A 13,734-nucleotide genomic window follows, 5' to 3' on the forward strand; every position below is an offset into this window, starting at 1 on the left:
TCAAGCAAAACTCCATAAAGATAGTCAAGTGCTCTCAACTCACTAGCAATTCGTTCCACATAAGTGGGTCTCTTAAAGAGATTAGCTAGTGGATGAGGATCCATATCACTAGATTTTCAGCAAGCGAAGATGCAAGCATATTGAAGGCACATAGAACACAAGAAACGGAAAGTCAAAAGAAAACGACAAAGGAGAAAGGCAAATGAAAATGACAAATGTGAAGTGGGGGAGAGGAAAACGAGAGGCAACTCGCAAAAAAGTAAATGCAGGAGATGAGTTTGTGAGACCTACTTGGATAGATCTTGATCTCTCCTCCCCGACAACCGCGCTAGAAATAGGCACGTTGTCGGGAAATTATCTTGACGTGCTCCTCCCCGGCAACGACGCCAGAAATACTTCTGATGTCAGTTGTGCTTCCCTGGCAACGGCGTGAGGAATAGTCGTGTCGACGGCACTAGGAATCCTTCTGCTGCGGCTACGCCTTAAGGGACTTCCTAGGAAAATATGCAAAGGATTTCCCCCGTGGCCTTGGAGCCTTGCGTTGGTGTTCCCTCGAAGCGGAAAGGGTGATGTAGCACAGCGGTGGTAAGTATTTCCCTCAGTTTGAGAACCAAGGTATCAATCAAGTGGAGGAGTATCACAAGATCCTGCACAAACACAAAAAACCTGCTCCCAACGCTATGAAGGGGTTGTAAATCCCTTATAGATTGTTTGCCAAGTGAGAACTAAAAGCAACAAAGTAACAAAGCAAAGTAAAAGCAAAAGTGGAAACGATAGATGTGAATAGACCCGGGGGTCGTAGTGTTTACTAGTGGCTTCTCTCATGAAAGCAAGTAGACGGTGGGTGAACAAATTACTGTCGAGCAATTGATAGAACCGCGCAAAGTCGTGACGTCATCTATGGCAATGATTATATCTATAGGCATCACGTCCAAAACAAGTAGACCGATACTGTCTGCATCTACTACTATTACTCCACACGTCGACCACTATCCAGCATGCATCTAGTGTATTAAGTCCAAAAGAACAGAGTAACGCCTTAAGCAAGAAGACATGATGTAGATGGACTATCTCATATCAACGACAGAGCCCACCTTGTTACCCTTGATGGAAACTACTTAATGTGTGCCTTGCTGCCCCTACTATCACTGGGAAAGGTCACCACATGGTAGAACCCAAAACCAAGCACTTCTCCTATTGCAAGAATCATAGATCTAGTTGGCCAAACAAAACCCAAGACTCGGAGAGACTTACAAGGATATCAAATCATGCATATAAGAAATCAGCAAAGACTCAAATATATATCATAGATAATCTAATCACAAATCCACAATTCATCGGATCTCGACAAACACACCGCCAAAGAAGATTACATCGGATAGATCTCCATGAAGATCATGAAGAACTTTGTATTGAATATCCAAGAGAGAGAAGAAGCCATCTAGCTACTAACTACGGACCCGTAGGTCTGAAGTGAACTACTCACGAGTCATTGGAGGGGCGATGATGATGATGAAGAAGCCCTCCAACTCCAAATTCCCCTCCGGCAGGGCACCGGGAAGGGTCTCCAGACGAGATCTCGCGGAAACGGAAGCTTGCGGCGGCGGGAAAAGTATTTTAGAGGCTCCCCTAATTTTTTGCTGTATTTTAAGGAATATATAGGCCAAAGATCTAGGTCAGGCTGCGCTCAGGGAGGCCACAAGCCCTACCACCGCTGCCTCCCCCTGGTGGCGGAGTGGGGGCTTGTGGGCTCCCTGGAGCCCTCCTGGCTTGGCGCACAGGCCCCGTGATCTTCTTCCGTTCGGAAAAAATCATTTCAGAGATTTTATTCCGTTTGGACTCCGTTCCAAAATCAGATCTGAAAAGAGCCAAAAACACAGAAAAACAGGAACTGGCACTTGGCACAGAATTAATAAGTTAGTCCCAAAAAATATATAAAAGGTACATAAAACATCCAAAGATGACAAGATAACAGCATGAAACCATCATAAATTATAGATACGTTTGAGACATATCATCGTGCTACCGGAGGACTCGGGCTGCTACTTCACCATCGCTTGCTGGATCGAGGAGGTGAAGGCGTCACCAAGATGTACGTGTGTTGAACGCGGAGGTGCCATCCGTTCGGTACTTGATCGGGAGATTGCGTGACGGTTCGTGATTGGATCACGAAGACGTACCACAACATCAACCGCATTCTTGAATGCTTCTGCTTAACGATCTACAAAGGTATGTAGATGCATTCCCCCCTCGTAGATGTTAGTCTCCATAGATTGATCTTGGTGACCGTAGGAATTTTTTTATTTCCCATACGACGTTCCCCAACATGTTGTATGTTGCATCAAAGCGGACACCACTATTTTGGTTGATGCTCTTTTTATCTTGGGAGATCGTGTAAAATATATTTCCATTTATCTTGTACCCTTGGAAAGTCAATATAGTGGAATATGGTGACTTGGCCAAGAAGTACAACTCATCTGCAACAATGGTGTTATTCATGAGATGTGTCTGCAACCAACCACCGAAAGTCACCATGTGTGTACGTTTAATCCATGAGTCATACTGCTCTAGGTTCTTGGAGCGTACAATATCCATGTGTTCCTCGATATACGGAGCCACCAAAGTGGAATTTTGTAGAACTGTGTAATGTGCTTGAGTGAAAGAATGCATGTACATACTTATTACTGTTTTCTTTCCTAGCGTGTCTTTTCCACTCAAACCTCCCTCATGCCATGATTGAGGAACACCAATTGGCTTAAGGTCAGGAATAAAGTGAACACAAAACTCAATAACCTCCTATGTTCCATAGCCCTTGGAGATGATTCCTTCTGGCCTAGCACGATTATGAACATATTTCTTTAAGACTCCCATGTACCTCTCAAAGGGGAACATATTGTGTAGAAATACATGACCCAGAATGGTAATTTCTTCAACTAGGTGGACTAGGACGTGCGTCATAATATTGAAGAAGGATGGTGGGAACACCAACTCGAAATTGACAATACATTGGACCAAATCATTCTATAACCTAGGTAGGATTTATGGATCGATTACCTCGTGAGAAATTGCATTGAGGAATGCACATAGCTTCACAATGGGTACTCGAACATTTTCCGGTAGAATCCCCGTCAATGCAACCGGAAGTAATTGCGTCATAATCACGTGGAAGTCCTGAGACTTTAGGTTTTGGAATTTTTTCTCTGCCATATTTCTTATTCTCTTTATATTCGACGAGAAGCCAGACGGGACCTTAATACTGCTCAGGCATTCAAAAAATATTTCCTTCTCTTCTTTGGTAAGAGCGTAGCTGGCAAGAACTTGATACTTCTTTGGATGCATGCCGTCTTTTTTGTTCATACGTTGTTGGTCCTGCCGTGCCTCCGGTGTATCTTTTGTCTTTCCATACATGCCCAAGAAGCCTAGCATGTTCACACAAAGATTCTTCGTCATGTGCATCATGTCAATTGCAGAGCGGACCTTTAGGATTTTCCAATAGGGTAGATCCCAAAATATAGATTTCTTCTACCACATGGGTGCGTGTCCGTTAGCGTCATTCAAAACAGATTGTTCGCCAGGACGCTTTCAAAAGATTACTTCTAAATACTTGATCATATCAAATATATCATCACGAGTATGGTGGCCAGAATTCTTCCGGTGATCTACCTCACCTTTGAAATGTTTGCCTTTGTTTCTTAAGAGATGCCTTATCGGAAGAAATTGACGATGTTCCGGGTACACATTCTTATTACATTTATCCAAATATATATTGTATATATCATATCAAATATATTGTCTCATCTAAATAGTGCGTGCATGCATTGTATGCCTCGTTTGTCCGTCCTGAAAGGTTACTAAGAGCAGGCCAATCATCAATGGATACAAACAACAATGCTCGTAGGTAAAATTCCTCCTATTTGTGCTCATCCCACACACGTACACCTTCTTTATCCCACAACTGTAAAAGTTCTTCAACTAATGGCAGTAAGTACACATCAATGTCGTTGCCTAGTTGCTTAGGGCTTTGGATGACCACTAGCATCATAATGAACTTCCACTTCATGCACAACCAAGGAGGAAGAATATAGATACATAGAGTCACATGTTAGGTTCTATGCCTGTAGCTGTGCTTCCCAAAAGGATTCATGCCACCTGTACTTAAGGCAAACCATATGTTCCTTGCATCAACTGCAAAGTCCACGAACTCTCTCTCGATTTTACTCCGCTGCGACCCATCAATGGGTACTCTCAACACCACGTCTTTCTTACAGTCTTGTTTCTGCCATCGGAACAACTTGGCATGCTCTTTGTTCTGCAATAAACATTTCAGTCGTGGTATTATAGGGGCAAACCACATCACCTTGGTAGGAACCCTCTTCCTAGGGCGCTCGCCCTCAACATCACCAGGGTTATCACGGTTGATCTTATAGCGCAATGCACCACATATCGAGCATGCACTCAAATTCTCATACTCCTCATCGTGGTAGATGATGCACTCATTAGGAATTGCATGTATCTTCTGCACCTCTAATCTTAGAGGGCACCTTCTTTGATTCGTACATACTTTCGGACAATTCGTTATCCTTTGGAAGCAAATTCTTTATCATTTTAAGCAACTTTTCAAATCCCTTGTCAGATACACCATTCTCCGCCTTCCATTGCAACAATTCCAGTGTGGTACCCAACTTTTTCTTGTCATCTTCACAATTTGGGTACAACAATTTTTTGCGATCCTCTAACATGCGCTCCAACTTCAACCTCTCCTTTTCACGTTCGTAGTTTCTCTGTGCATAAACAATGGCCCGACTAAGATCATCAACGGGCTCATCTGATACCTCTACTTCAGCTTCCCCCATCGTAGTACCATCGTATTCATGGAACCTAGGATAGTTGTCATCATCATATTCTTCTTCATTGTCTTCCATAATAACCCCTCTTTCTTCATGCTTGGTCCAACAGTTATAGTCGGACATGAAACCGGACTGAAGTAGGTGGCTATGAAGGATTTTTATGGTGGAGTAATCCTTATTATTCTTCCAGAAACCACATGGAGAACACACACAACCATTCCTCTTGTTTGCCTCAACCACATGCATAAAATTATGCAGGCCAATAATGAACTCGGGAGAGCGTCTGTCATCGTACATCCATTGTTGACTCATCTTCATTGCAAAACATTGAAGTGACCAAATTAATACAAGTTCATCACATTAAAACCAAAGTAGACCGGTGACCAAATGTTATTACTACAAAATATATACATAAAGTTCATACATACTTTCCATAAAATAACACACAACTATCTAAAGCGTTTAAATGCAACAACAAATGCGATCAAAATCGCAACTAAGGTAATAATTGATCCAACAACATAATGATACCAAGCCTCTTTATTAATGTCATATTTTCTAATCTTGAAGCGCATTGCATCCATCTTGATCTTGTGATCATCGACGACATCGACAACATACAACTCCAATTTCATCTTCTCTTCTTCATTTTTTTCAATTTTTCTTTCAAATAATCATTTTTAACTACATTTAACTTCTCGATAAGAGGGTCGGTTGCAATTTCTGGTTCACATACCTCCTAGATAAAATTATCCATGTCAACTTGATCGTCATAATTGTCATAAACACGAAATGAAACAAATAGTTATAAAAGATAATATACCATATCCGAATCAGAAACCGAACGAGGACCGACGGGGACGGATATCAAAACCATTGCACTATATATAACAAACAATCATACAAGTAAGAAAATTATACAAGTAACTATCTAAATCATACAAATAAGATTTGTTTACAAAAAAATAAGAACAAGAGGGTCACCAAGGTGGTGCTGGCGACGAGACGACTCAGGTGATCGACGACGGTGAGGACGGGGACGGGAAGGCACTAAGTAAACCACTCCTACAAATATACAAGCTAAGAAGTTCATTTGAGCTCAAATTGCATATAAATCAAATAAACTCCCACATAATTACTACCAAACTAAAAACCACAACCTGGTATGAAGTTGGGGTGCCGCCAATCTTGACAAATCTTGTAGATGAAATTGGGATGAAGTTGGCGAGCCCCTTTTAGAACCCTTGTATAGATGAGGTGCCGCCAATATTGACAAATCCTGGCAAAAATGGAGGATCAACTCAAGCTTCGGGAAGGAAACAGAGAGAAGACAAAACTTGGAATCGGGCTGGATGAAGCGTGAGCTTTATATAGGGAGGAATTTAGTTCTCGTTGGATATACCAACCGGGACAAATGGTCTATCTTTAGTCCCGCTTGGTGATACCAACCGGGACTAAAGGGGCTCACAGGGGCCCCACCCTGCCGCAACCCCTTTAGTCCCGGTTGGTATCACCAACCGGGACTAGAGGCCCTATTCGAACCGGGACTAATTTTGGCCATGCCCCAGTCTGCTCCTAGCCAATGAAACCGGGACTAATGCTCGTATTACCCGGTCGGACTAAAGCTTCAGACGAAAGGTCTATTTTCTACTAATGATTGTGCCCTCTTCGCAACCGCGGAATGAAACCATGTCCCATTTCTTCCATAAATATTGGTTTACCGTTAGGCTTTGAGGCATGGTGGAGGAGTGGGTTCATATTGGCACCATTTATACATCCTCTTGTAATGTGGTGTGATCCATCAATGATTGGTGGAGCGACATGTCAAAGGTGCATAGACCTAATAGAAGGGTCATGATTTATGTCACCATACCTACATGTCGGACAATTTGGAACGAGCGCAATGCATAGCTAAGCCGCCTTTTGGTCCACTAGGGTGCCAAGAATTTGGGGAAAATCGTACATGTAAAATGAGTTTTCTTGTAATCGTGTCAATTGTAAAATTCTCCAACTTCTCAATTGTTGGGGAGGCATGGGACATGAGGAAGAGTAGTATATGAGACACCAGCTCTCTCACATGGGAGACGAGGCACTGCTGTCTCCCATGCCCTAATCCTCCTCGTTGAAGTCCACAACCTGGCCGTCATCGGTGCAGGTGAGGTCGACAGTGGATATGGACGGGCCGACCTTGTGGTCGAAGCGACACCAACAGGGACCGGTCAGCAGTGCGAATGACGCGCGACTACCTGTGTTCGCGTCAGCGGCTGCCTGTGCGGTCGACACTACCGTGCGAGTGTTGCCGACGGCCACATAGAGCTCCCACTACTCCTCGATGATGTTCGGGTTTTCTGCCTGCATGGCCGCCATTATATCCTCGTTCACCAACTGGCCATAGATTTGGCCCTCCACCAACTGATGATGCGTGAGGTGGTCGAGGTTGTAGCTCTGCTCCTCCGGCGCCCACCAGAACGCCGTCACTAACTACGGCGCCAGCTCCTCCTCCGTCATGACAGTCTTTAAGTGAACATGCGCCTACTCCATGGTCAAGCCAGCTTGGAACGACATGGCAAGGGCGCCCACTCATCTTCAAAGGCCACATCCATCGCCGTCTCATTTTCAAAAAACTCCTGCAAACTCGCAAGCATGCCGGCCTCTATCCACCCCACACGACGGCTCATGCTTCTGGTTGGTTGAGAGGCTCTCCCAAACTCGCGTTGGTAGCCAACTCATGCTTGTGCTTGGTTCAGAGGCACTCCCACAACGCGCTAGAACTGGCGGCCATGGCGTAGGTGATGCATGAAGGAGATGTGAAGCATACAAGGCGTGGTGTTGATCATGCCGGGTGTTACCTTGTTTAAATAACGGATGCCAGCCAAGCTAGTGTCGGAGTGAATTTCTCGGCTGACGCGTATATTTAATGTTGGCAGGTGAACGGATGACAACCTATTTGGATGCGATATATATGTGTCCCATCTCGTCTACTCACGTCATTTTGGCATTAAATGGACGCGGAGACAAGGACACGGTGTATCCTACACTCTTGGCTGGCGCAGTGTTCAATGTCGGCGCTGGTAAAAGGTCATATCCACTCTGCTACCCTAGTGGACGGGGCCTTTAGCCCCGGCCCGTAAGGGGCTTTAGTCCTGGTTCACCAACCGGGACTAAAGGGGCGGGACTAAAGACCTAACCATTAGTCCCGGCCCTGTTACAAGCCGGGTCTAAAGGTGCTCCACGTGGGCGCCTCGTAGCGCCCCAGGGGCAGGACCTTTAGTCCCAGTTCGTTACACGGGCCGGGACTAAAGGGGCGGGACTAAAGACCTAACCATTAGTCCCGGCCCTGTTACAAGCCGGGTCTAAAGGTGCTCCACGTGGGCGCCTCGTAGCGCCCCAGGGGCAGGACCTTTAGTCCCGGTTCGTTACACGGGCCGGGACTAAAGAGTTTTAGATTTATCTTATTTTTGGGTTTTTTTTAATGAAATTATTTTTGGGTTTTAGGGTTTTAGGGTTTAGGTGTTCGGGAGATTAACGTGATGCCTCGTTTGGTGTTCGGGAATTAGTTTTCATATAATTTAAATAGAAATAATTATGCATATATATATAAGGTTAACTTATCTTACAAGCGAGCATATATATACAATTATATGGAGATCTGAATTATCGGGACTAGAGCCCGTCTATTCGATTACATGGACGAACATCAGTAATGGCCCCTAGCTACACTAAATCGTCCTTTGTCATCTATAGCTTCCGTCCTCAGAAAGGTCGCAAGCTGCTCTGCAACAGCAATCGCGCGTTGCTCTGGTAGGACCTTCGTCGTCATGGCCGTGTGCTATATAAGAAGAGGAGATGAATATGAATATCAATCATGATAACAAAGAATGACGGGTAAAAATAGAGGTGTGAATGTTCATTGCTTACGTCGAATCTGTGATCCTTGTGCTCAGAGGTAAACGTGCGAATGGTCTCGCAAACATAGTATCTGCATAGATGCGTTCCCCGTGGCTGCTGGTCGCACTTTACGAGAATAGAATATATATAATCAAAATAATAATCTAGCATCATAAATGTATTAAAAATAGAAGTATATCATACTACTACTTACCTGAGCCGCTCTAAAGGTCAGCTTCTCATGCTCGATACCGGGAGTCACGCACTTGAACCGCTTCCAAACCCTGCCCGACAAGGATAATGATGTGCTAAGTTTTTCATTAATTGATATATCAGAAAATCATCGAAAGAGACCGATAGAGCGCAAGAATGATTGAAATTACCCTTGGAGCATGTCTTGCAGGTTTTGGAACTGTTTCAAGGGTCTCGATAATAGGTCGAAGGCATCAACTCTTCCCTTATCAATTTGAATGTCCGACAGAATCCAATGGAAGCTGCACAGTAACTTATCAATTACACTTATAAGTGAATGGACACAACAGAGTAAAGACCCTCACCTGAAGTTGTATGGAAACAGTATGTTGTCACAGAAATTTTGATCTGTTAGAAACCTTAGAAGGTTTTCCTCCGTCTCCTTGGGATAATTAGTTAGCGTTGCTATATGTATTTTATCTAGGTCAATAAACCCAATATTTAGGATGCTCTTACTTTTACAATCTAGAATATTCATTCTGCATAATAGAGTACAAATTATATATAGACAATGAATTGAAATAACTAAACAAGTTATATGTAGACAACGAATTGAAAAACTTACAGACAATAGCAACTCATAAGCGATTTGTCGAGGGCGTCGCCATTGTACATCTAGAAGAGTTCATCAAAGTCGATATGGATTTGTTCGGGGTGGCCTAGTACTCCTGTGGGACACTCAGCACGATCATCATTCTCCCATTCTTTGATTCACTTAAGTACCATTGATGCAAGTAACGCGTATTTGTTGGTAGATCATCTTTGCTGACCAAAGGCTCACCCATGACAAACTGTGGCTTAGGGGCTACCACAACCTTGGGTATCCTGTCGTCTTGGGAAGCTAGCAAATCTTCAACCGAGACACCACATGCAGCCGCCAACTCCTTTGCTCTTTCAAAAGCTAGCCCCTGCATCGGAGGGGGAACATTCTCGGTTAACACCTTGAGGGGTGGGATCGACTGTTTGGCATGTTGTCCAAGCTGAGGAACGTCTGATTTTTTTCTTGCTTGTAGTTGAACTTGATTTGCTCCCACTTGCACTTGCACGTGATCTGCTCTTTTTCACTTCCTTCTGCAATGTGCGTGTATAGTCATCAGGCTTATGGTGTAAGTCATACTGTGATGGAAGGGTCGTGAAGTATTTTGCAAATGCTATTTGCTTCTCGGTGTATTCCGGGCGGGGCTCGGGTTCCTTCTTTTTCATCTGCACATCATGATGTTCCTTTGGTATCCTGGCATTTTCCTCGGGGGTACGATCATAAGGTCTGATAGGAAGATTAGCATGACGTACCTTTGGGAGGGGCGACCGTTTGCGCTTTGGGGTGCTCTGTGGCTTAGGAATCGTCGGCGGAGCGTTCTTGGTGGCACGCTCCCTCTTAGTATCCGGAGCGGGCGGCGGCGGAGACGGACGACCGAAGTCCGGCGGCGGTGATCGAGATGGACTCGTGATGTGCTGGCCGACCTCATGTGGAGGACTTGCACGTGATCTGCTCTTTTTCTCTTCCTTCTGCAATGTGCGTGTATAGTCATCAGGCTTATGGTGTAAGTCATACTGTGATGGAAGGGTCGTGAAGTATTTTGCAAACGCTATTTGCTTCTCGGTGTATTCCGGGCGGGGCTCGGGTTCCTTCTTTTTCATATGCGCATCATGATGTTCCTTTGCTATCCTAGCGTTTTCCTCGGGGGTACGATCATAAGGTGTGATAGGAAGATTAGCATGACGTACCTTTGGGAGGGGCGACCGTTTGCGCTTTGGGGTGCTCTGTGGCTTAGGAATCGTCGGCGGAGCGTTCTCGATGGCACGCTCCCGCTTTGTATCCGGAGCGGGCGGCGGCGGAGACGGACGACCCAAGTCCGGCGGCGGTGATCGAGATGGACTCGTGTTGTGCTGGCCGACGTCATGTGGAGGGCTTGGAGGTAATGGAGGTGTAGGTGATCTACGACGACTCGGAGGCGGTGTTGTCCTTGGGGCCGAGCCTGGAAGCTTGATGTAGTTCTTGTCCCATAGGATGACTCCACCCAGTACTTCTCCGAGTGTCCTCTCATCTTCGGGTCCAGCCATGTCGAGGTCCATATCACGAAATCCCGTTAGGATTTCATCCACCCCGACTTTAGCAAAGCCAGCTGGAATCTCACGGCCATGCCAGCGTGCATCAGGGCCAGAAGGTAAAGCTTGTCCGACGGCCACCTTCATGGATATGTTCTTCAATTTCTGATGGATTTCACATGATGTTGACTCCTTGATTCCATCCACGGGGTAGCCGGGACCGCCCTCTATCATTCTTCGTGCATCGTCGGGCGGGGCCTCAGATTCAGCCACGCTGCTTTTCCGCTTAGATGGGGCGCCGGTAATATCAAGTGCAGGATCTTCCTGGCGCGGTACTCCTCTAAGCTCATCAATCTGCTTCTGTTGCTCGTTAATCCTGGCAAGCAACTGGTTGAACTTGTCATTCTCCTCATCCTGCTGTCGCTTCTTTGCTCTCTCTCGACTTGTGTAAGTGTCTTGGTTTCTGGCAAACCCAAGCCACCACGGGTAAGAAGGACCGAAGCCTCGCGTTTGTCCTCCATGTTCGTCATTGCCGAGGACCAGTGTGAGCAAATCTTTATCTCTATCTGCAGTGAACTTTCTTTTTCCCTCCTTAATTTCTTTCACTATCCTTTTCCAATTCTCCCTGGGTATCCTAAGACCGTCATTGTAGATGAGGTCCCCTGTTTTTGCGTCGTACGACCCACCATGTGCAAGGAATCAATTTCTTGCTCTCAATTCCCACTCATCACGGAGTGGTTCAGGTACGATGCCTTTATCTAGCAGATCTTGCTCTTTCTTATCCCACTTTGGGATGGCAGTCTCATAGCCCCCTGGCCCCAGCTTGTGGTGATATTTCTTCTTGTCGGCATTTATCTTGTTCTTTTCTGATAATGCCTGGGCATCTTCTGACTCCTTGTACTCTTGAAATTCCTTCCAGTGATTCGCCTGCTTGGCTAGATACCCCTCGAATACTGGCACTTTCTTTGTCTTCAGATAGTTTTTCCATAGCTTCTTCTTCCAGCTACGAAACAGTTCGACCATCTTCTTTAGAGTCCACTGCTTGACTTTGGCCCTCAGTTTGTCTGCAGCGTCTTCATTCTCACATTCTGGCAGGTTGAAATGTGACATGAGATCATTCCAAAGATTATCTTTGTACCTTTCGGCGACATAGTCACTATCGGCTGCCCCTTTGCGCTTGTTCCACTCCCGAACGCTGATCGGGACGTGATCCCTAACGAGAACTCCGCATTGCTTCTTGAATGTGTCAGCAGCATTCTTTGGACGCTTGGGTTCGCCCGCAGGCATTATCACCTCAAAGGTATAATGCGTCCGTGCATCCAACTTTCTAGTCGGGCCTTGTTTCGTAGATTTGCTGGATGTGGAGGCCTAAGAGGGGGAAACATTCGTCAAATGAATGTATATGTATACAATATAGAGCTATCTCCAATATTTTTCACATATTACAAGTGATTGTCGAACTTCATATGTATACCTCACCGGACTTTATTATTTCTTCACCGGCTTCTCCATCAGTGGAGCTATCACCTTCTCCATCATTGGACCTATCTCCTGCCCCATCGGTTTCATCTCCGTGTCGCTCGACCTCCATTCCATATCCGGAGTCGTTTAGATATGACGACGGAGATTCAGCTGGTTCAACGTCGGGGCCGTCTTTGATTATATCTTCGAGAAGTTCTTCCTCTTCGAGGTTCCTGATATGTGGATCCATAGTTCTGCAAAAAATGGACATTTGATTAACTAATAAACTAACAAACTATATAAGAGGGGTTGGAAACTTCGAAGTGTCGTTTTATATAGGAGAACCTAAACTCTAAAATACCAGCCGGGCGGAGCCCAGTCCCGGACACTTAAGCATATACAATAGCAAAATTAAACTAGTTCTATTAATTTTCTTGCTAAAAATAAACTATTAACACTTAAGCATATACAATAGCAAAATTAAACTATTAACACTTAAGCATATACAATAGCAAAATTAAGCAATAATCTAAGAAACACTATTAACACTTAAGCATATACACTATACAATAGCAAAATTAAATGACAAAAAATATATTTCTTCTTCTTGTAACCCTAAACTAATTTTTCCTCTTCTTCTATTTCTCCTATTCTTCTACTTCTTCTTCTACTTCTACTTCTCCTCTTCTTCTACTACTTCTCCTCTCCTCTTCTTCTATTTTTCCTCTTCTTCTCCTCTCCTCCTCTTCTTATTCTCCTTTTTCTTCTTTTCTTCTCCTCCTCTTCTTATTTTCCTTTTTCCTAATTATACATATTACTAACCCTAATAATCTAGCACAAACCTAATAACAATAGAAATTAAATGACAAAAAAATCTTTTTCTTCTTTTCTTCCCTTTTTCTTCCTTTCTTCTCCTTTTTCTTCCTTTCTTCCCTTTTTCTTCTTTTCTTCTCCTTTTTCTTCTTTTCTTCTCCTTCCCTTTTTCTTCCTTTCTTCTCCTTTTTCTTCCTTTCTTCTCCTTTTTCTTCCTTTCTTCTCCTTTTTCTTCTTTTCTTCTCCTTTTTCTTCCTTTCTTCTCCTTTTTCTTCTTTTCTTCTCTTTTTTCTTCTTTGCTTGTGCTGGACGGAGTGTTGGGGAGGAGGGGGCGTGGGGCTTATCGGCCGGAGGTGTCGACGGCGCGCAGCGAGGAGGACGGCGGCGCGCGGCGAGGAGGACGGTGGCGGCGAGCAGGACGACGGCG

This window comes from Hordeum vulgare, chromosome 2H (assembly GCF_904849725.1).
Source record: "Hordeum vulgare subsp. vulgare chromosome 2H, MorexV3_pseudomolecules_assembly, whole genome shotgun sequence".
In the NCBI taxonomy this organism is placed as follows: domain Eukaryota; kingdom Viridiplantae; phylum Streptophyta; class Magnoliopsida; order Poales; family Poaceae; genus Hordeum; species Hordeum vulgare.